Source organism: Urocampus carinirostris, chromosome 3, assembly GCF_059441175.1.
Source record: "Urocampus carinirostris isolate Australia breed hairy pipefish chromosome 3, RoL_Ucar_1.0, whole genome shotgun sequence".
Taxonomy (NCBI): Eukaryota; Metazoa; Chordata; class Actinopteri; order Syngnathiformes; family Syngnathidae; genus Urocampus; species Urocampus carinirostris.
Genome location: NC_142351.1, coordinates 45,464,418 through 45,481,444, shown reverse-complemented (window position 1 = coordinate 45,481,444; position 17,027 = coordinate 45,464,418). Strand labels below are relative to the sequence as shown.

Here is a 17,027-nt window from a genome sequence, read left to right as displayed (position 1 = left end):
AAACAATTAAAACCAAAGAGCATTACATACATTATAGACTTTTTTGTCATTATCTTCTATTGGATTAAGTAGTAAACAGAGCTGGCTGGATATTTGTTTTTGTGAGGTAAACACGTTTTCTAACTGTAATAACATGCTAAGCGGCTTTCATTCTTAGTCTTGTAGTATTGTGAAGCTCACATCCATCTCTTGCACAGCTCTTGGGTGGGATATGCATTGCCGGTACAAAAACAAAAGGGTTCAATGCCGGGCGCATCAGTCGAATGCTTACAGAAAGGTTCTCGGTGGCAAGCAGTATGATCCGTTTTGGCCTCCATTCTACACAAAGAATCAACCGGAACCCCAATACATAACATCCAAATGTACTATGAGTAGTAATGACAACAATTTTATTTACATGGGTGGGGGGGGTGATGGGGGTAGGCTGTGGGTGGTTGGATCTCCCAGACAATTTTTTTTTTCATTAACTGTCACACTTTTTTTGTATTAATCAGATGAGTCGCAAAGAAAATTAAACGATAAGTCTAATTTTACCCTTCAAACTTTGCTTTCGTCAAAGAATTAAATGTTACAAGAGACCCCAAACTTGTGAAAGGTGGTGTGTAAACCTATCTCTCTCTCTCTCTCTCTCTCTCTCTCTCTCTCTCTCTCTCTCTCTCTCTCTCTCTTTCTCCATCTATCTATCTATCTATCTATCTATCTATCTATCTATCTATCTATCTATCTATCTATCTATCTATCTCTATCTATCTATAACATATCACAAAATTTTTAAAAAAATAAGACATTCAAAGAAGGCAATTTGTTCTTCTAATGGAGAAAAGGGTTTTGGTGTGTTTTTTAAATTTTGTACTCTTTCACTTTGATTGATGTCAAATTATTTGATGACATGTAAAAAAAACGTCTTAGCAATTCTTTCTGGGTTATCCAGAGCATGAACACATGGCAGAGCCTGGCCTTAAATCTTAGGGATTGTGCTACTTAAGCCTGAGCATGACAAGTGGTTGTAGCTGCTACACTCTACAACTAATTCATGTCAGCACAAGATTTGACTAAGCAAAAACCAAACAAAAAAAGCCTCCCTCTTAAAAGATTCACAGTCACCTGTAGATTAGCAGCTACCTTAAAGGAATACATGTCTTCATAACCAACAAAATGTTGTGTTAAACCAGAATTTTAAATGTATTACCTAACATAACTTTTAAATTAGGCAGAGGACCTGGAGTGTTCTCCGAACAATTGTGCAAATATGTTTCAAAATATTCCACAGACTCGAGAAATTTAGTTTCAAAGTTGGCCAATCTGGCTTGTTTCCTCCAGTGGTGTGACGTTATTGAAGGAACGAAACACTTTCAAAATGGCGACTACCATTAACATAACAAGTGAGGCCAGCTCTGAAACGGACAGCGATTGTCGTGAACAGTGATTAAATACCAGTCATTTCTGCCTGAAGAAATTGTGACATTGCTTGCCCTGTCTCCTCATCTTTTGTGGGAGTTTTTTTTTGGTGTGGTTTTTGCTGCGTTTGTCACAGTTGATATAATTTTTGTCCTGCTTGCACCCCGTTAGTATCAGAGATGCCAAAGGCTTTCCTGTTTAGTTTGCTGCCGATTTGCTCCCGCCATATGTTGCTTTGCCCGTTAGCCTGGTGTTAGTGCTGGTTTTGCCGTGTCCCTTCGTATATTCTTGGCTGGCTTTGCGTTAATCGCGTTAATCGCTGTAGCTGTTGCCACTTTTTGTTGTTTGTTTGTTTGTATCCAGTTAGCATGGATGCTCACCGCCTGGTGTTAGCGTCAATTTTGCCATGTCCCTTGACTCTTTCAGGGGCGGCTCCAAGCTGGCTGCTCACTACGCATTCTTAGGTCAGCCAGTGAGCCCCTTTTTGACTGCTCGCCCTTTTTTATACTAATACTACATCCACCTACGACACAACGCCAAGGCATTCGCGACAAAAACTACCAAAATTTGGCTTTAAATAGAGTCAAACAAGAATTCATTCACTCATTGTCTTACTTTGCCCGAAATTAGAATAATTGAAACATAGGACCAAAAACATTGAAAAGAGATCTTGTTTTACGGGAAAAACTAATAAATGTTTATCCAAAACAGAATTGTAAAAGGTATATGCTAGAAGCCAAAAGTAATGTACGATGTGATACTCAAAATTTCGAAACAAAATAGTTTTTCCCAAGTAGTTAAAGATCTTGTATCAGTCTTGTCAAAAGCTGCTCCCTGTTATTGCTGAGGCCCGGCTCATCTCTGAATTGAATTGAATTGAATCTAATTGTCTTTAATGTCATTTGTATGAATTTTTTAAAACACAGTAATCAATGAGATTAGACATGTAAAAAAAAGTCTTCTCTCAGTATACATAAGCAAAACATGTTTTCAATGTAGTGCTTGGAAAACTGGCCCAGTTATAATAGTAATCATGCAATGAAAAAGGATAGTGTGCGGTAACAATAGTGCAATGAAGAGAAATGCATTAACAAGTGGGGAATGATGCACAATGAACAGCAACGGCGGCCAGATGATGAATGTGCTGTATCTGAGTCAGATCTGGAAGCTTCCATTGCTAAAGGTAACCATGGGAATCAGTACTATCTATTTTATGTGAGGGAGCAACCCCTTACACAAAAGAATCAGCCAGAAGAGAGATGGGTTGCACCAGGCCATACTTGCCCAAGACACACCACAGGCCCTTACGGCCAGGGTGGTCTAGGTATCCGTGAACTGTTAAACTCTTCAACTAATTAACATGAAAAACAATATAGCAACTGTCCCGCTAGGGTGCTGAGGTTCCTCTGACGTCACAGCTCAGGATGACAACGTCAAGAAATGCACTATCTCGGAAAAACTAAATTTAAAGAGATGTTACGCAAAAACCATGTACTATTCCCTCACAATTTGCATGATTAAGAATGTGGGACTGCTTTTCAGAAGTACATACCAATTTTCGTGTCATTCTACATCCTCGAGTGCAGCTAGAATTCCAGAGACGACACCATCCGGGGAGTGTTCCAACTTCTCCTCGGAACTAACACATTGACATGTCTTTCCTGCCCCACCTCAGGCCCTTTCCCTTCAACACCGCCTTCTTTGCCCGTCCTTTCCACTCCAGCGCCCTCAGGGTTTGACGGCTGGGAGAGTCGCTCAAGTGACATATGTCGCCAAAGTCTCTCACTCAGCTAAAGAGGCTCTCTAAGCCCATAACATTGACTGGGACAAAACCTGCACCGCGGGGGCTCGTCGGGGGCATGAAAGAGGAAGGACCAGCGCGTCACCATTTTTTTTCTTTTTGCTTGGATCCTTCCATCACGCCTTCCACAAACTATGCACGCCCATTTACACACCGTGCTCTCCGTTTCAATGCAATGAGTGTGAGACATTCATTGAAATGAGCTAGGAGTCATCTTGTTTTGAACAGGGACTTGTCTTTGCCTCAACTTGCTCCATGCTATTCATTACAGTTACTGGAGAAAAGCCCTTGCTTGTGAAACCATGTTTTAAGTTCTGGTTTTCTACCGTTTGTTTTTCTAATGGCAATGTTTTATCTAGAGTAAGAATAGAATCCTAGATCAGAGATGGGCAAACTACAACCCGCTGGCAGCATACGGCCCTCCAAGCTTTTATTCTGGCCCCCTCACCGAAAATGGTAATGTTAGGTATTTTCTGCACTATTGCACGCACCGGATATTAGGACACATCCCCTAAAAAACGGTCTTTTGTGATTTATTAATTATATGTAAAGCACACTTGATTATGAGGCGAAGACCTCTTTATATGTTTCTCAAAGGAAGAATAGTCATTGTATTCAATATCAATAATTTGCATTTCAGTAATCACAGTACCATCATACTTACAGGTGATTATTGTCCAAAGAAACAAAAAAAACGATTTGCAAAGAGCATCACTTTAAGGTATGCCCGCTTCTGTTTTTTGTTTGATTTAGCAACATACAATTAGCATGCAAAAGGGCACTCGAAAGCTACTCTATAAGTTTTTCAAAGGCAAAACAGTTACTGTATCCAGTAGCATGTAATTGCAACCATGCATTTCCATTTTTGTACATAATATTTTTTGGTATATTAGGCACGCCAGACTATAAGGCGCACTTCCTAATTTTGGGCCAATTTGGGTGTTTTTCGGTCATAGCCTGGAAAATAAAGATATACAGTGGTTAAAAAATCTGAGTAATTTTAAAAAATGCTGTTTTTGATACAACTTTTATCCCCAGTGTCCTTCGGTGTTTTTTTTATGTATTGAATGTCATGCAGAAAAAATGTTTTTTTAGTGCACATGATCCAATTTACTTCTTAAAAAGGTCATAGCATATAACTTTTATTTTACTATAAGTATTTTAAACCCATTGAATAAACATAATCAATGTATAAACAAATGTAAAGCCAATAACTCTAACCCAATTTGGCCAACAACTCAAAAAAGTATGCCCACTTCTGTCTTTGATAGTGTAACAACTACTGTATCTAAGTAATTACTGCACCAGATGGTCAAATCGTAGCAGGATTACACATTTGCACAGCATGCGCCATTAGCAAGATTTGTTGGGTCAGTGACACATGGCACCCTGATGTAATCATTTTACTAACTTGTCAAACAATTAGTAAGGTTGCAAATATAATGTATCCTGTTTATAAAAACACTACTTAAAAAAGGGAAACTATCATATATTGGCCACATTGGACTATACTACAGATTGGAATTCGACTCCTGTTAGAGAACTGACTCTTTCAGGTCGGCCTTAAATAAGTTATTGACCACACAAATTTGCTATATGAAAGTTCTCATTATGTGTCCATTCAGAAAGTTAAACCACACTCAAAAAGGTGACGGTCCTGTCATGATTACTGATGTGACTCAGCTGTGCCCACTCATTTGAAGCCAACCACCGCGGGTTCTGATTTGCTCCCTGCCACTATTTGAACCCGGTCCTGTCAATCCCCTGGTGTCAGTCCATCTACGAACCTCAGTGAATACTAGGCAAGCCCTTTTCGACCCTGACTTTTGCTCCTGTTTGTCTCCGGCTACGACCCGTCTTGACCCCCACCACATCTGCTCTCCCGTCCCGACTTACGCCCCATTTTTGATCGTGACCACGTCTGCTCTGCCGTCCCGACTTACGCCCCTTTTTTGATCCCGACCAAGTCTGCTCTCCCGTCCCGGCTTATGTTCCGTTTTTGACCCCGAACACGTTTTTGTTCTGCAGACCCGTCTATCAGCCTGTTTTTCCGTCCCTGACGCCACCATTGCTCGCTACGGAAAATCCAATTACGTATTCGGATCACAATCCAATTGCGAAAGCGACAACGGATCGTGGGCACAGCCTGTCCTCTTTCCTTCAATAAAACTTGTGAGAAACGAAACGCGATTGGGTCCTGTTTCTGTTCTGGTCTTGACAGCTCCAGATATTTGACATGCTCAAAGGAAAAGTCTTTTATAGATTCTCTAACATGCTAACCTGTTTTCAGCCTTGAAAACTGATGATAACTGTGATAATTGCACAAAAATTTTCCAATCATCCGGCAGTCTTACTTCCAAAGAATAAAGGCATTTTGAAGCAACCCTAAACTTTTGAACAGTAGCGTCTCAAAACACCCTTTAAAACCAACAGTCTGTCTAAGTGATATCCGTCAAAAATTAGCTTGCATGACATCATAATTAAATGCACTGGCAGCTGAGTGGTTAGCACGTCGACAGCACAGTTCTGAGGTCATGGGATCAAATCCAGCTCCCAGCCTTCCTGTGCGGGGTTTGCATGTTCTCCTTATGCTTGCGTGGGTTTCCTCCGGGCACTCCGGTTTCCTCCCACATTCCAAAAACATGCATGTCAGGTTAATTGGCCGGTCCAAATTGTTCCTAGGTGTTAATGAGCGAGTAAGTTGCCTGTCTCTGTGTGCCCTGCGATTAAGTGTCCCCTGCCCACTGCCCGAAGATACCTGGGATGGGCTCCAGCACCCCTGCGACCCTACTGAGGATAAGCGGTGCAGATGATGGATGGTTGGATGCGTTCTATTCTAAATCAATCGGTTGTATTTAGACACATATACATGAAGCAATTGAGGCTGGTACGTTCATGAATAGCTTATAGTATATTTGCTCTGATCAATATTGACGTCCATTGTATGTATATAATTGCTAACATTCATACTCACAATGGTTGCAATAGCAGGGGGCCATTTATTCTAATCGAATGCGAGCAGCAGTGCTATGTACTCGACCCCATGTTGAGGGAAGGAAGTGCTGGCAGCAGGGGGGGATATTGGGTCCAGAGACTTGGGGTGCTGAGCACCAATAGTGTCTGGTTGGTTCCGACTTTTTTCATTTCACTTAAAGTGATTTAGGATCATTCAACACTGTTCAGAAATGTCACTTCTCGTTTGTGAACATTACATTACACTTTGTGGTTAGCAGAAACACTATAACTATACCATGGTCAAATTTTACACATGTATTTCTCGTAGCGTGCACATACAGAAGAAGAAGCTTGGAACATATTACACAATGATATATTATATTCAACTTAAGGTTATAAAGGATTATCTAACACTGTTGGGGAGTGTAATTTACTATTTGTGATCATCACGTTAAACCTTGTGGTCACCAGAAAGACTATGACTATGCCATGTACTGTTGTCTAATGCACATACACAGAGAGAAGAAGAAACATGGAACGTAGTACACAACGATGCGTTATATTCAACACTTTATCATTCCACCCAGCACTTTATGGATTGAGGTGTTGTTGCCTGACCTTGTGGGTTGCAAACCTGTCATAAACATTTTGGTGTCTCTGTGAGTCTGTTTTTGAGAAGTGGCCCTTCCAAAGCAAAGTATGATGTAATGTGCAAATGACATTCGCCAAGCAAAAAAGGAGCGGGGCGGTGGGTGATCGCGGTGGTAGAACTGAAATGGACTCAACCATTTCAAGGCAGTGGAGTGCTTCCGACGCTGCATCGTTCACATTTTTTGTTTTGTTTTACTTGGGGGTGTATGGGTTGAATTGGAGCATCTTCCAAAACGGGCTTGTCATGACTATAGCTGGCAGGAATTACTGTAATCATAGTTGGACTGCCCAAAGGCATTTAAAGGCCCTAAGCTACCCCTAAACCGTGGCTTCAGCCTTATGAATCAGGGGTCTCCAGCCCTTTTCAAGAGCTACTTTTTTTGCTTAGTAGCGCAAAAGGCACCCATTCTGATATGCATTTCTGAAATAGTCACTTAGCTAGATGACTTGCTAAATAGCTCCAAGGGTAGCTTGATAGTTAGCTATAAGGCAAAAAAACTCAAAGGGAACTCGATAGCTCGCTAAAAGAGTAAAAATCCAACTAAATAGCCAAATAGAAAAAAAAAAAACTAGCCGGAAAGGAGGCCAAAATTAACTTTCATAATGAGCAAAACTGATGAAATGTTAGCCAAATAGCATTGAAAAAAAAAGTTAAAAAAAATCTTGATTGATAGCTTGCTAAATAGCTAAAAAAGCAGGAACATAGCTAGCTATAATATTGAAGAGGTAGTCAGGTAGCTGTCAGAACCAGAACAGATGGTACACCCAAAGGCGTAACGTTTCAGTCAGGTGCGGGTAAACAAACGCCTGCGATCCGGTGGAGGAGCAAGGAGCTTGCGGGATCGGAGCGTGGTCAGAATGCGCAAATGAGTAGAGTTGCCGGGCCCAGAGTTCGGATCGTGGTCAACGTGCAAAACGGGTCAAGTAGCCGGGGTGGGAGATCGGAGATTTGTCGAAGGAAGGGAAAAGTCATGGAACGGAGACGATCGGGAAATTAGGGACAGACGAGCAGGGTACGGATGAGGAAGGGACAGACGGGAGCCAGAGTCAAAGTGCTTGCCTTGCGTATGCGGAGGTTCGCTGACGGACTGACAAGGAATGACTGTTTTTTTAAATACATTTTTGTCCATTCAGCCCATGAACTGGAATTTGTTCATTTAAATGTCTGAAATAGAATCTTATACTATTATCAGGTTAACTATTAAAATAGAGTTAAATAGACTCAGTCAACCAATTAAAAAAATATATTTTTTAAAAGATCACAATGACCCAGCACTGGTGAGCTATTTTCAGAACAGGTCCGCAGGCACCTCAACTGCCAGGTTGGAAACACCTGCTCTTAAGAGCATATGACCAGCAATGAATGGAAGTTGACTTGGGTGCTTATTAAACAACATTATCAACTAGTGTCCCTGCTTGTTTTGAATTATCATTTATCATATGTACAGTAATCCCTTGTATTTTGCTACTGCTACGCAGACGACACTCAACTCTATCTTCCGTTGGAGGAATCTTCCACACTAAACTGTGGAAATTTGGAGGCCTGCCTCACTGAGATAAAAGAGTGGATGTCACTCAATTTCTTGCGTCTTAACTCTGAAAAGACCGAAATGTTAGTCATTGGTCCATCTAAATGCCGTGACTTATTCTCAAAAACTGCTGTGAACATTGACAAATGTCACATCACACAGAGTGACTTAGTTAAAAATTTAGGTGTCATATTTGACCCTGATCTAACCTTTGAGATGCATGTAAAGAAAATTACTAGAACCGCTTTCTTCCATCTTCGTAACATTGCCAAAATCCGTTCAATACTGTCTCAGTCTGATGCGGAAACTATAATTCATGCATTTGTTACCTCCCGTCTCGATTACTGTAATGCACTACTCTCCGGTCTCCCGAAGTCCAGAATCAAGTCTCTTCAGCTAGTACAAAATGCCGCAGCGAGGCTTTTAACTAGGACAAAAAAGTACGATCACATAACACCGATTTTGGCTAACTTGCACTGGCTCCCAGTTAGCCAAAGATGTGACTTCAAAGTTCTCTTAGTATTGTACAAAATCATACATGGACTTGCTCCCTCTTATCTTTCAGATCTGATCTGCCCCTATGTCCCGGTCCGAAGCCTACGATCTGAGAGTGCCGGTCTTCTGGTGATCCCGAGAGCAAAGAAGTGTTCTGCTGGTTCGAGAGCGTTCTCCATTCGGGCACCGGTGCTGTGGAATGCTCTTCCCCCTGAGATCCGATCTGCAACCTCAGTGGAAATGTTTAAATCTAAACTTAAAACTCACTTCTACTCCATTGCTTATGAATAATAACCTACTCTTCTTGTCGACTGAAAAATAGTCTGTGTAACATAGTATACTAATCTGTGAAGCCCTTAGAGACTTATTGTGATTAAGGGCTATACAAATAAAAGTGACTTGACTTGACTTGACTTGATTAGAAGAAATTATAGACGAGAGACTTAAATGCTATACTCGGCAACGCTAGCGCGTTATGTGTTAGAGTACAGCTTTTCTCCCCTTAAAGGTGGTAGAAGTCGTTTGGAGTGTCCGTGTTGCACGGACAGACTGAGGAGATCATTTCTTTTTCATGCCATGAGGCTCTTTAACTCCACCCGGGGGAGTAAAAGCCCACATTAAACCCCACCTCCACATTTGCATATTACCCTATTTTTATTACAGTATGTATTTTCCATAGCACTATTTTAATACTCTATAGCAAACGTTATATTGGGTATTTTTGTATCCTTTATCTTTATTTTATTGTTTTATTTTCAACTCAAGGATACTGCTGGAAGTGTGAATTTCCCTACTGGGACGAATAAAGTAGCTATCTATCTATCTATCTATCTATCTTGCCTCGCTCCAAAAAGGACCTGCGATAGTCAGAATCCACAAAGTAAAAACCTTTATTTACTTGTATTTTTAACCAAACCAAAGAACAAACACGATTTTTAAAGGATCAAGCATTTGTCTAACAAACGAAAGTCTTTACTTCAACTTCCGTACTATCAAATTCTAATTTTATGAGTGATCTTGCTGCCAGAGTGTATTGCACAATGGGGTAGAAATTATTTCATGACACTACTTTTTATATCACATTTTGTCGCAATCATGTGGACGACATGAAAAACTGATTATACCTTCACAGGTAACCCAAAAGATTCACAATTGCAATATATATGTTTTTGACAGAGAGAGAGAGTGAGTCATTTCATAATTTTTTCAGAAAAAATACAGCAAAATCTCAAAAGCCATTCCCCACACAAAATCTAATTTTTTGAATATTTTGTTTCACTGTGCAACGTTAATTGATTTTAAAAAAATTATGAAAAAAGAATAATGCCAGAATCTGTGTCCCATACCAACAAATACTGTATACTACTTCAAACTTGTCCTCCTGCAGTTACGTAAGACAGTTGAGGCTCATTTTGACCTTCATTTTGACCTTCATTTTCGCCCAGTAAGAATGTTTTTTAAAACATTATTGTGTTAAAATGTCACTTAACACTGGAATCAGGGATACTAACAAGGGAGAGATTTACGTATATGCACTCGTTGCATAGCTCTGCCCACCCCTCTCTCACACCCAATCAAATCACTCTGTTTGCCTATCTGGCATTGTTTGGTTTTTACAGTTTGTTCTGTGGGTTTTCATCATAAAGTGTCTCAACCCTGAACATACATTGTTTAATGAGCTTTCACTTAAAGGATTCCTTATCAACGTACAGCCAAAACGGGTCCTGTTAGTGTGACACCCTAAACTCTAAGGCAGCCGTAGAGTAAGTTCCTCGCAGATTTTTCATGTTACACAGACAAAAGGATTAAAAAAAAACAACCTGTGGGATGTCCATGATGTCACTTTCCAACTGCTCTTAGCCCTCATTCCTTTAACCTAATGTGTTCCTCATTGAGCAGCTTTGATAAAAGTAAGGCAAGGCAAGGCAAGTTTATTTTTATAGCACAATTCATACACAAGGCAGTTCAAAGTGGTTTACAGAAAGGGCAAAGAGACAGGTTAAAAACACACAGTTACAGTTAAAACATAGAAGAAAATTGAAATTGAAAATTTAAAATGTGTTTTTTTAAATGCATTAAAACCACAGATGAAACATAAGTAAGACAAAGCAGATAATGGCAGTGGAAGGTAAAGCACAAGATCTCTTTGAACTCAGTTGGGCATTGTTAACACACGCTTGATAGAGAAATGATTTTAATTTTAATCACTTAAGGACACCCCAAACGACGCGCTCCAATTTTAAGGAGAGAAAAGCTGTAGTCTAACATGCAACGCGGCAGCGTTGCCGAGTATGGCATATAAGGTCTCTCGTCTATAACTAATCGCATAACAGTTTACGCATCTCGAAAAAACATCAAGTGAAACTTAATACAAAATCATTTGCGAGTTACGACTTGACTGAAGTCTCACGTGGTGACTAATTGACAAGATTGATGGACCTCCTCATCTGTGAGCATTTTCTCAGAACATGGCTGGTATTTGTGTTGTGAAGCAAAGATGACATGAATGAAGTCGTTACATGGCTTCCAGCGCTCTTGACGTCAGCGTAAATCCTTAAATGAAGCATTGGTGCAATTGCAGGTGTGTGTTGCCGAGCGACCAAACAGATAAAAGAAGGAGGTGACGACGGGTTGAAAATAGAAAATAGGAGCTTCAAGACGCAGACTATTTTTCGTTTGAAGTGAAAAGTTGAAAACTTCTCCAACATGATGACCATTTACTCAAACAATCATTTCCTTTTCAGCTTTGAGGCGAAGCGGCTTCTTAAATATGATGGCTTGGGCGACGGGACATTCGAACCAATGTTCTTAAAAGCTTTTCTTGCAGTCATGCAGGATGAAAGACAGCCTATTAAAGCGGACTTTTGTTTGCTTCCATTTTTACACACGCCCTTTCTAATATTGGGTTTAACGTACGATTTCTACAGTACTCGTCAACGAAGCCCGTCTTTGCTGTTCTTGGCAAATGGTATGTCCAACCTGGTACGGTTAACTGTCAGTGTGAGTGCACGCACTCACAAATTACTTTTCACACTCATTTTCTCACCAATGCGTAATCTAAACTCTTTCACACTTCCCCTTCTTCAAACTGGCAAACGTGACAAGAGTGTCGCAGGCGGAGCAAAAATCCAACTCATCATCTACCCACACACCATGAGATTTTAGGACACGATCTGATCACACAATGAAGAGCTGTGAACCACAACGCCGTGTTTTTTTTTCCAAATCGTGCTGCAGGAGCAAAATTGTTAGCGAAACATTTTGTTACCATATCTGTTGAAAACATTGAATTAAATGTGCTTTTGCCGTCAGACTAGCATTAAACAGAATCAAGATTAAGTGTAATACAAAACAAAACTTTGACTTTTGCAAGAACTTCCATATGATTTTGGTCACCATGGTGATCGGGTTCACTCCGGCGATGTGCATGAAAGATCATCCTTCTCTGACCAGAAAATGGGGCTTTTTTATCAAGGGTTAACTGTCTGTATTTGTCCATATCTACCGATTCTCACCACACCGCTATACAGACGCTCCCCTACTTACAACTATTCGACTTATGTAGAACGGTAGATACGTGGATTTTTTTTCGGTATCTCGAAAATTATTTGGACATTGCTGTAAGTTAGATTTTGTACAGTGGAACCTCGGTTCTCAACCATAATCCGTTCCAGAACCCTGTTCGAAAACCGATTTGGTCGATCACCGAAAATCGTTTTTCCCATTAAAAGTAATCGTTTTAATCCGTTCCAACACCCTGAATGTTTACCACGAACGTAAACATGAAGCTAACCCAGTCTAATCGTACGTTCGCGTTAGCGTAATCTTCCTTACGAAAGATTACGCTAACATGAACGTGTAAAAATAAAAAAAGGATTATGAAAAGGATTTCTTACCTTTGTGGTGGACGGTGGGGAGAGAAAAATCATCAAAAGTTTTTCAACCTCTTTCAAAACTTGCGGCAGTTGCTTGCTTATAAGCGCTAACTTCCTTAGCCGCATCACTCAATTTCACAGCCTCCTTTTTCTTTACTATCGTACTGATGGTAGATTTAGCCATGCTGTATTCACTAGCAAGATCGGAAATTCGTACACCTCTTTCATATTTAGCTATTATGTCTTTCTTTAAGGCAATAGTTGGACGAACAACTTGTTTTTTTTTCACCTGTCCTGCTTGCACCGACCTTCTTCGGAGGCATAATTAGGGGCTAAAACACCCGTACGCCACTCAGCATTGCACCCTAGCGTACCGGCGTTTGAACTCCTTCGATTTTTTGAACCAACAGCGAAGCAAGAATTTCTCAAAATTTTTGGTCGAACACCGATTTGTCCGAACTGAGAGGCATTCGAAAACCGAGGTTCCACTGTACTGTGTGCACCTTTTTCTGAGTAAAGGACACCACTGTAGTGCTTCTTTCCGCCACTTCCGGCGTGTGGTGGCACTGTGGGAGGCCACCCAGAATCCGCTCCGAAGAAGAAATCCGGCTTCTATTTCCTAGTTCGTGTGTAAACATACAGTGCTACTGAATCCCCAGAGCGCTCAGAACTTTGACGTTTTTTATTGTTTGATATCTCGCACGTCCATTCAATATGGTTGTTGTAAAGTGTAAAGGAGAGGCGAGCCGTGTATCTTTATAGAACAAATTATTTTATTAAAAGTTTATTTTACAAAACAATACAGGTGGCTTATACAAGCTTTAAACATAGTTATATAAACCTTAAACATACAAAACATAGCACTGAAGCATCTTATGAACAAATTCAACTTACGAACAATCATCCAGAACATCGTCATTCGTAAGTAGGGGAGCGTCTGTACTATTCCTAATCATCATAGTCACAATAATTTGACCGACACAGGAAGTAACACTAGGAAGTTGAGGTTCCTAGAGCTGAGGACAAAGATCTGATCAAACCCACTCCTGCCATCTAATAGTGATTCATCATACTGTATCATTGCCAGAGGCTTGATACTTACTGATCAACAGCACCAAACCCTTTCCAATAATATTTTTATACAAAACAACGAAAACGTACTTTTACGTTATGGCACTCAGGAACATGTTATGGCATTGAATGAGTTAAAAGCAACACGCTTTTATCATATGTCAAGACCAGAACAGAGACAGGACCCACTTGCGTTACGTTTCTGTCATTTTTATCAGAAGAAAGGAAAGGGATGCACCCACGATCCGGTGATCGCTGGATGCGGGAAGCAGGTCGCTCTGAACGCAGAAGTGGGACTTTTCCTGGTGAGCGATGGCAGTGTCGGGAACGGAAAAAATGGGTCAGTAGCTGGGACAGGAGAGCAAAAAACGTGGTCAAGATCCAAAAACGGGTCGAAGCCAAGGAACAGACGTGAGTAAAAACAGGTGGGAGTCAGGGTCAAAAAAAGCTTGCATAGAGTAAACCGAGGTTCGCAGACGGACCTGCAACAAGTGACAGATAGACGTGGGTTTAAATAGTGACAGGGAGCCAATCAAAGTCCGAGGCCGTTGGCGCAGAAGAGGCGGGCACAGGTGCATCACATTAGTAATCATGACAATATACGCTTAAGCCTGGCACATACCTGGCACGCCTAGTATTTTCCATGTTGAAGAAAGTTAGTACGCGTGACTGCTTTAAACTAACGGAAATGTGTCTATTTATTTGAACACCTGTCAACTTCAAATATTTTTATGCCACGTAAAAAAATAAGAATATTGAGGAATCATTTGGAGCATTGTGAATGTTACTATATGTCTGGAATTGGAAACATGGTTCGCAAGCCATGAGTACATCTGGCTTGGAGATAACATCACTATTTTAAACGCACTTTAGCCGAGAATGCAAAGCTGTGTTTCTACTGCTAGCGGCAGTAGGGCTACAGCGCTTTCCCACCTTCAGGGCTGGTAAGAAGAAATGTCATCGAGAGTCCCTTAGCCAATGAGATGCATCAGAATAGGCATGCAAGTGTGTCATCCACCTTCTACCATTTCTTGGATAATGTTGCGAGCATGTAATTTGTTATTTCCATCCATTCATCCATTATCTGCACCGCTTATTCTCAGTGGGGTCGCGGGGGTGCTGGAGCCCATCCCAGCCATCTCCGGGCAGTGGGCAGGGGACACCATGAACTGGTTGCCAGCCACTCGCGGGGCACACAGGGACAGACAATTCACTCGCTCATTCACACCTTGGACGATTTTGACCCTCTAATTAACCTGACATGCATGTTTTTGGAATGTGGGAGGACACCGGAGTGTACGGAGGAAACCCACGCAAGCACAGGGAGAACATGCAGACTCCGCACAGGAAGTTTGGTAGCTGGATTTGAACCCAAGACCTCAGAACTGTGCCGCACACGCGCTAACCACCGTGCCGCCGTGCTGCCCTATTTGTTATTTCTATGCGTGCAATTTATCTATCTATAGAATTTGGTCCATCTAAATGTCGTGACTTGTTCTCCAAAACTGCTCTGAACATTGACAATTGTAGTATAACCCAGATTTACTCGGTCAAAAATGTAGGTGTCACATGCGTCCCCAATGTGTCCTTCCAAACACACGTTAATAATATTACAAGATCAGCTTTTTTCCATCCTCACGACATTGCGAAAATTCAATTTATGCGGAGATTATAATTCACGCGTTTGTTACCTTCCGTCTCGATTACTTTAGTGTACTATTCTCCGGTCTCCCGAAGTCCAAAATCAAGAGCCTGCAGCTGGTACAGAATGCTGCAGCGAGGCTTTTAACTAAGACAAGAAAGTTTGATCACATTACCAAGATTTTAGCTAAACTGCATTGGCTCCCTGTTAGCTTAAGATGTGACTTTGAGGTATTGTTGGTATTATACAAAATGATGCATGGCCTTACAGGAGAGGATATTTGTCGATATGGAATGTAGGCTCCGCCGTTCCTATTTCATATATTTTGTAAAATCATCAAACGTGACACTGTGAAATACAATGCACTGAAGAATTTGTTTTTGCCCGGGATCAGGTTTGGCAGCTTTGTTGAATTTTGTCTTAGAATATAAGGTGTGGCTCTCACTGAAAGAAATCTAAATGTTTGGTTTCAAGGCTTTTTAAGTAAAGAGGTTACCGACCTCAATTCAGAGGCTTGCAAATGACTTATTCAACTTTTCTAGCACAATTGTTTTTAGTAATTAGTAGCTCATTTGTTTATTTCAGCAGAATTAGCTGTGTTGAACCGTCAAACAATTTTTAAAAAAGAAGACAAATGTAAAAAAAAAAGTCTTTTTTTTTTTTTGCCTTACTGATCCTTCAAACATCTGACCAGTCTTTTTTATATATTAATTACGGCTGACATCTTTCACATTAGAAAATGTGACTACAACTTAGACATTCACTGTGAATATGCATTTTAATATCTACCCATATTGTCAAGTTAAGTTTATTTGTACAGCCCTTAATCACAAGGCATCTCAAAGGGCTGCAGGATGAAAGGGAGAAAGAGAAAAAAGGAGAAAGAGAGAACTAAAGAAGGACATGACTGAAGGAAGCGAGAAAAAAGACAGGATGGAGGAAGATGAAAGGAAGAGAAAAAGAGAGGAAGGATGAAAGGAAGAGAAAAAGAGAGGAAGGATGAAAGGAAGAGAGAAAGAAAGAAGGAAGGAAGGAAGAGAGAAGGAGAAAAGGAAATGAGGAAGAACAAAGGAAGGGAGTAATAGAAAGAGGGAAATGGGACCGAAGATGAAAATAGAAGAGAGAAAAAAGAGACAAAAGAAGAGAGGAGAGAAGGAAGAAATAGAGAAGGAAGGAAGCAAAAGAAGTATTAAAGAAGAGAGAAAGGAGAAGAGAGAAAATACATAAAAAAGAGAAAGAAAAAGAGCAAGAACAAAAGAAAGAAACAAAGAAAGAAAGGAAAAAATGAAATTAGGAACAGGAAGGAGGTAAAGTTTATATTGATCAGCCATTGAAGGAAGTAAAAGGTGTTGAATATACATATATTTGGAGAACACTTTCATTTAAAACATTATCAATGCTTCCATCTACATTTTTTTCTCCAGACATCCCAGCAGTAAAAAAAAAAATCCCCCACCCATTACAAAAAAATACATGAAACACAGACAAAATATGACAACATTTCTCATCACGGGGGATTTCCGTAAGATTTCATCCTGACTTTTTTTAAAATAAGAAGTTAACAGTATTTGACTACCATATATCATGATTTCAGAGGTGGACCTAAAAGC

The 17,027-nt window shown here is 40.5% G+C and overlaps 1 protein-coding gene across 14 annotated transcripts in view; it reads right to left on the bottom strand.

The window, feature by feature from the left end:
• The window catches only part of chl1a (cell adhesion molecule L1-like a), a 100,842-nt gene extending 97,641 nt beyond the window's left edge, over nucleotides 1-3,201 (bottom strand). For all 14 annotated transcript variants that reach the window (XM_088332034.1, XM_088332038.1, XM_088332041.1 and 11 more), the window contains exon 1: nucleotides 2,951-3,201. The gene's annotated coding sequence lies outside the window, so the exon portion shown is untranslated. The remainder of the gene's footprint in view (nucleotides 1-2,950) is intronic.
• Between the last annotated feature and the right edge of the window lie 13,826 nt (nucleotides 3,202-17,027).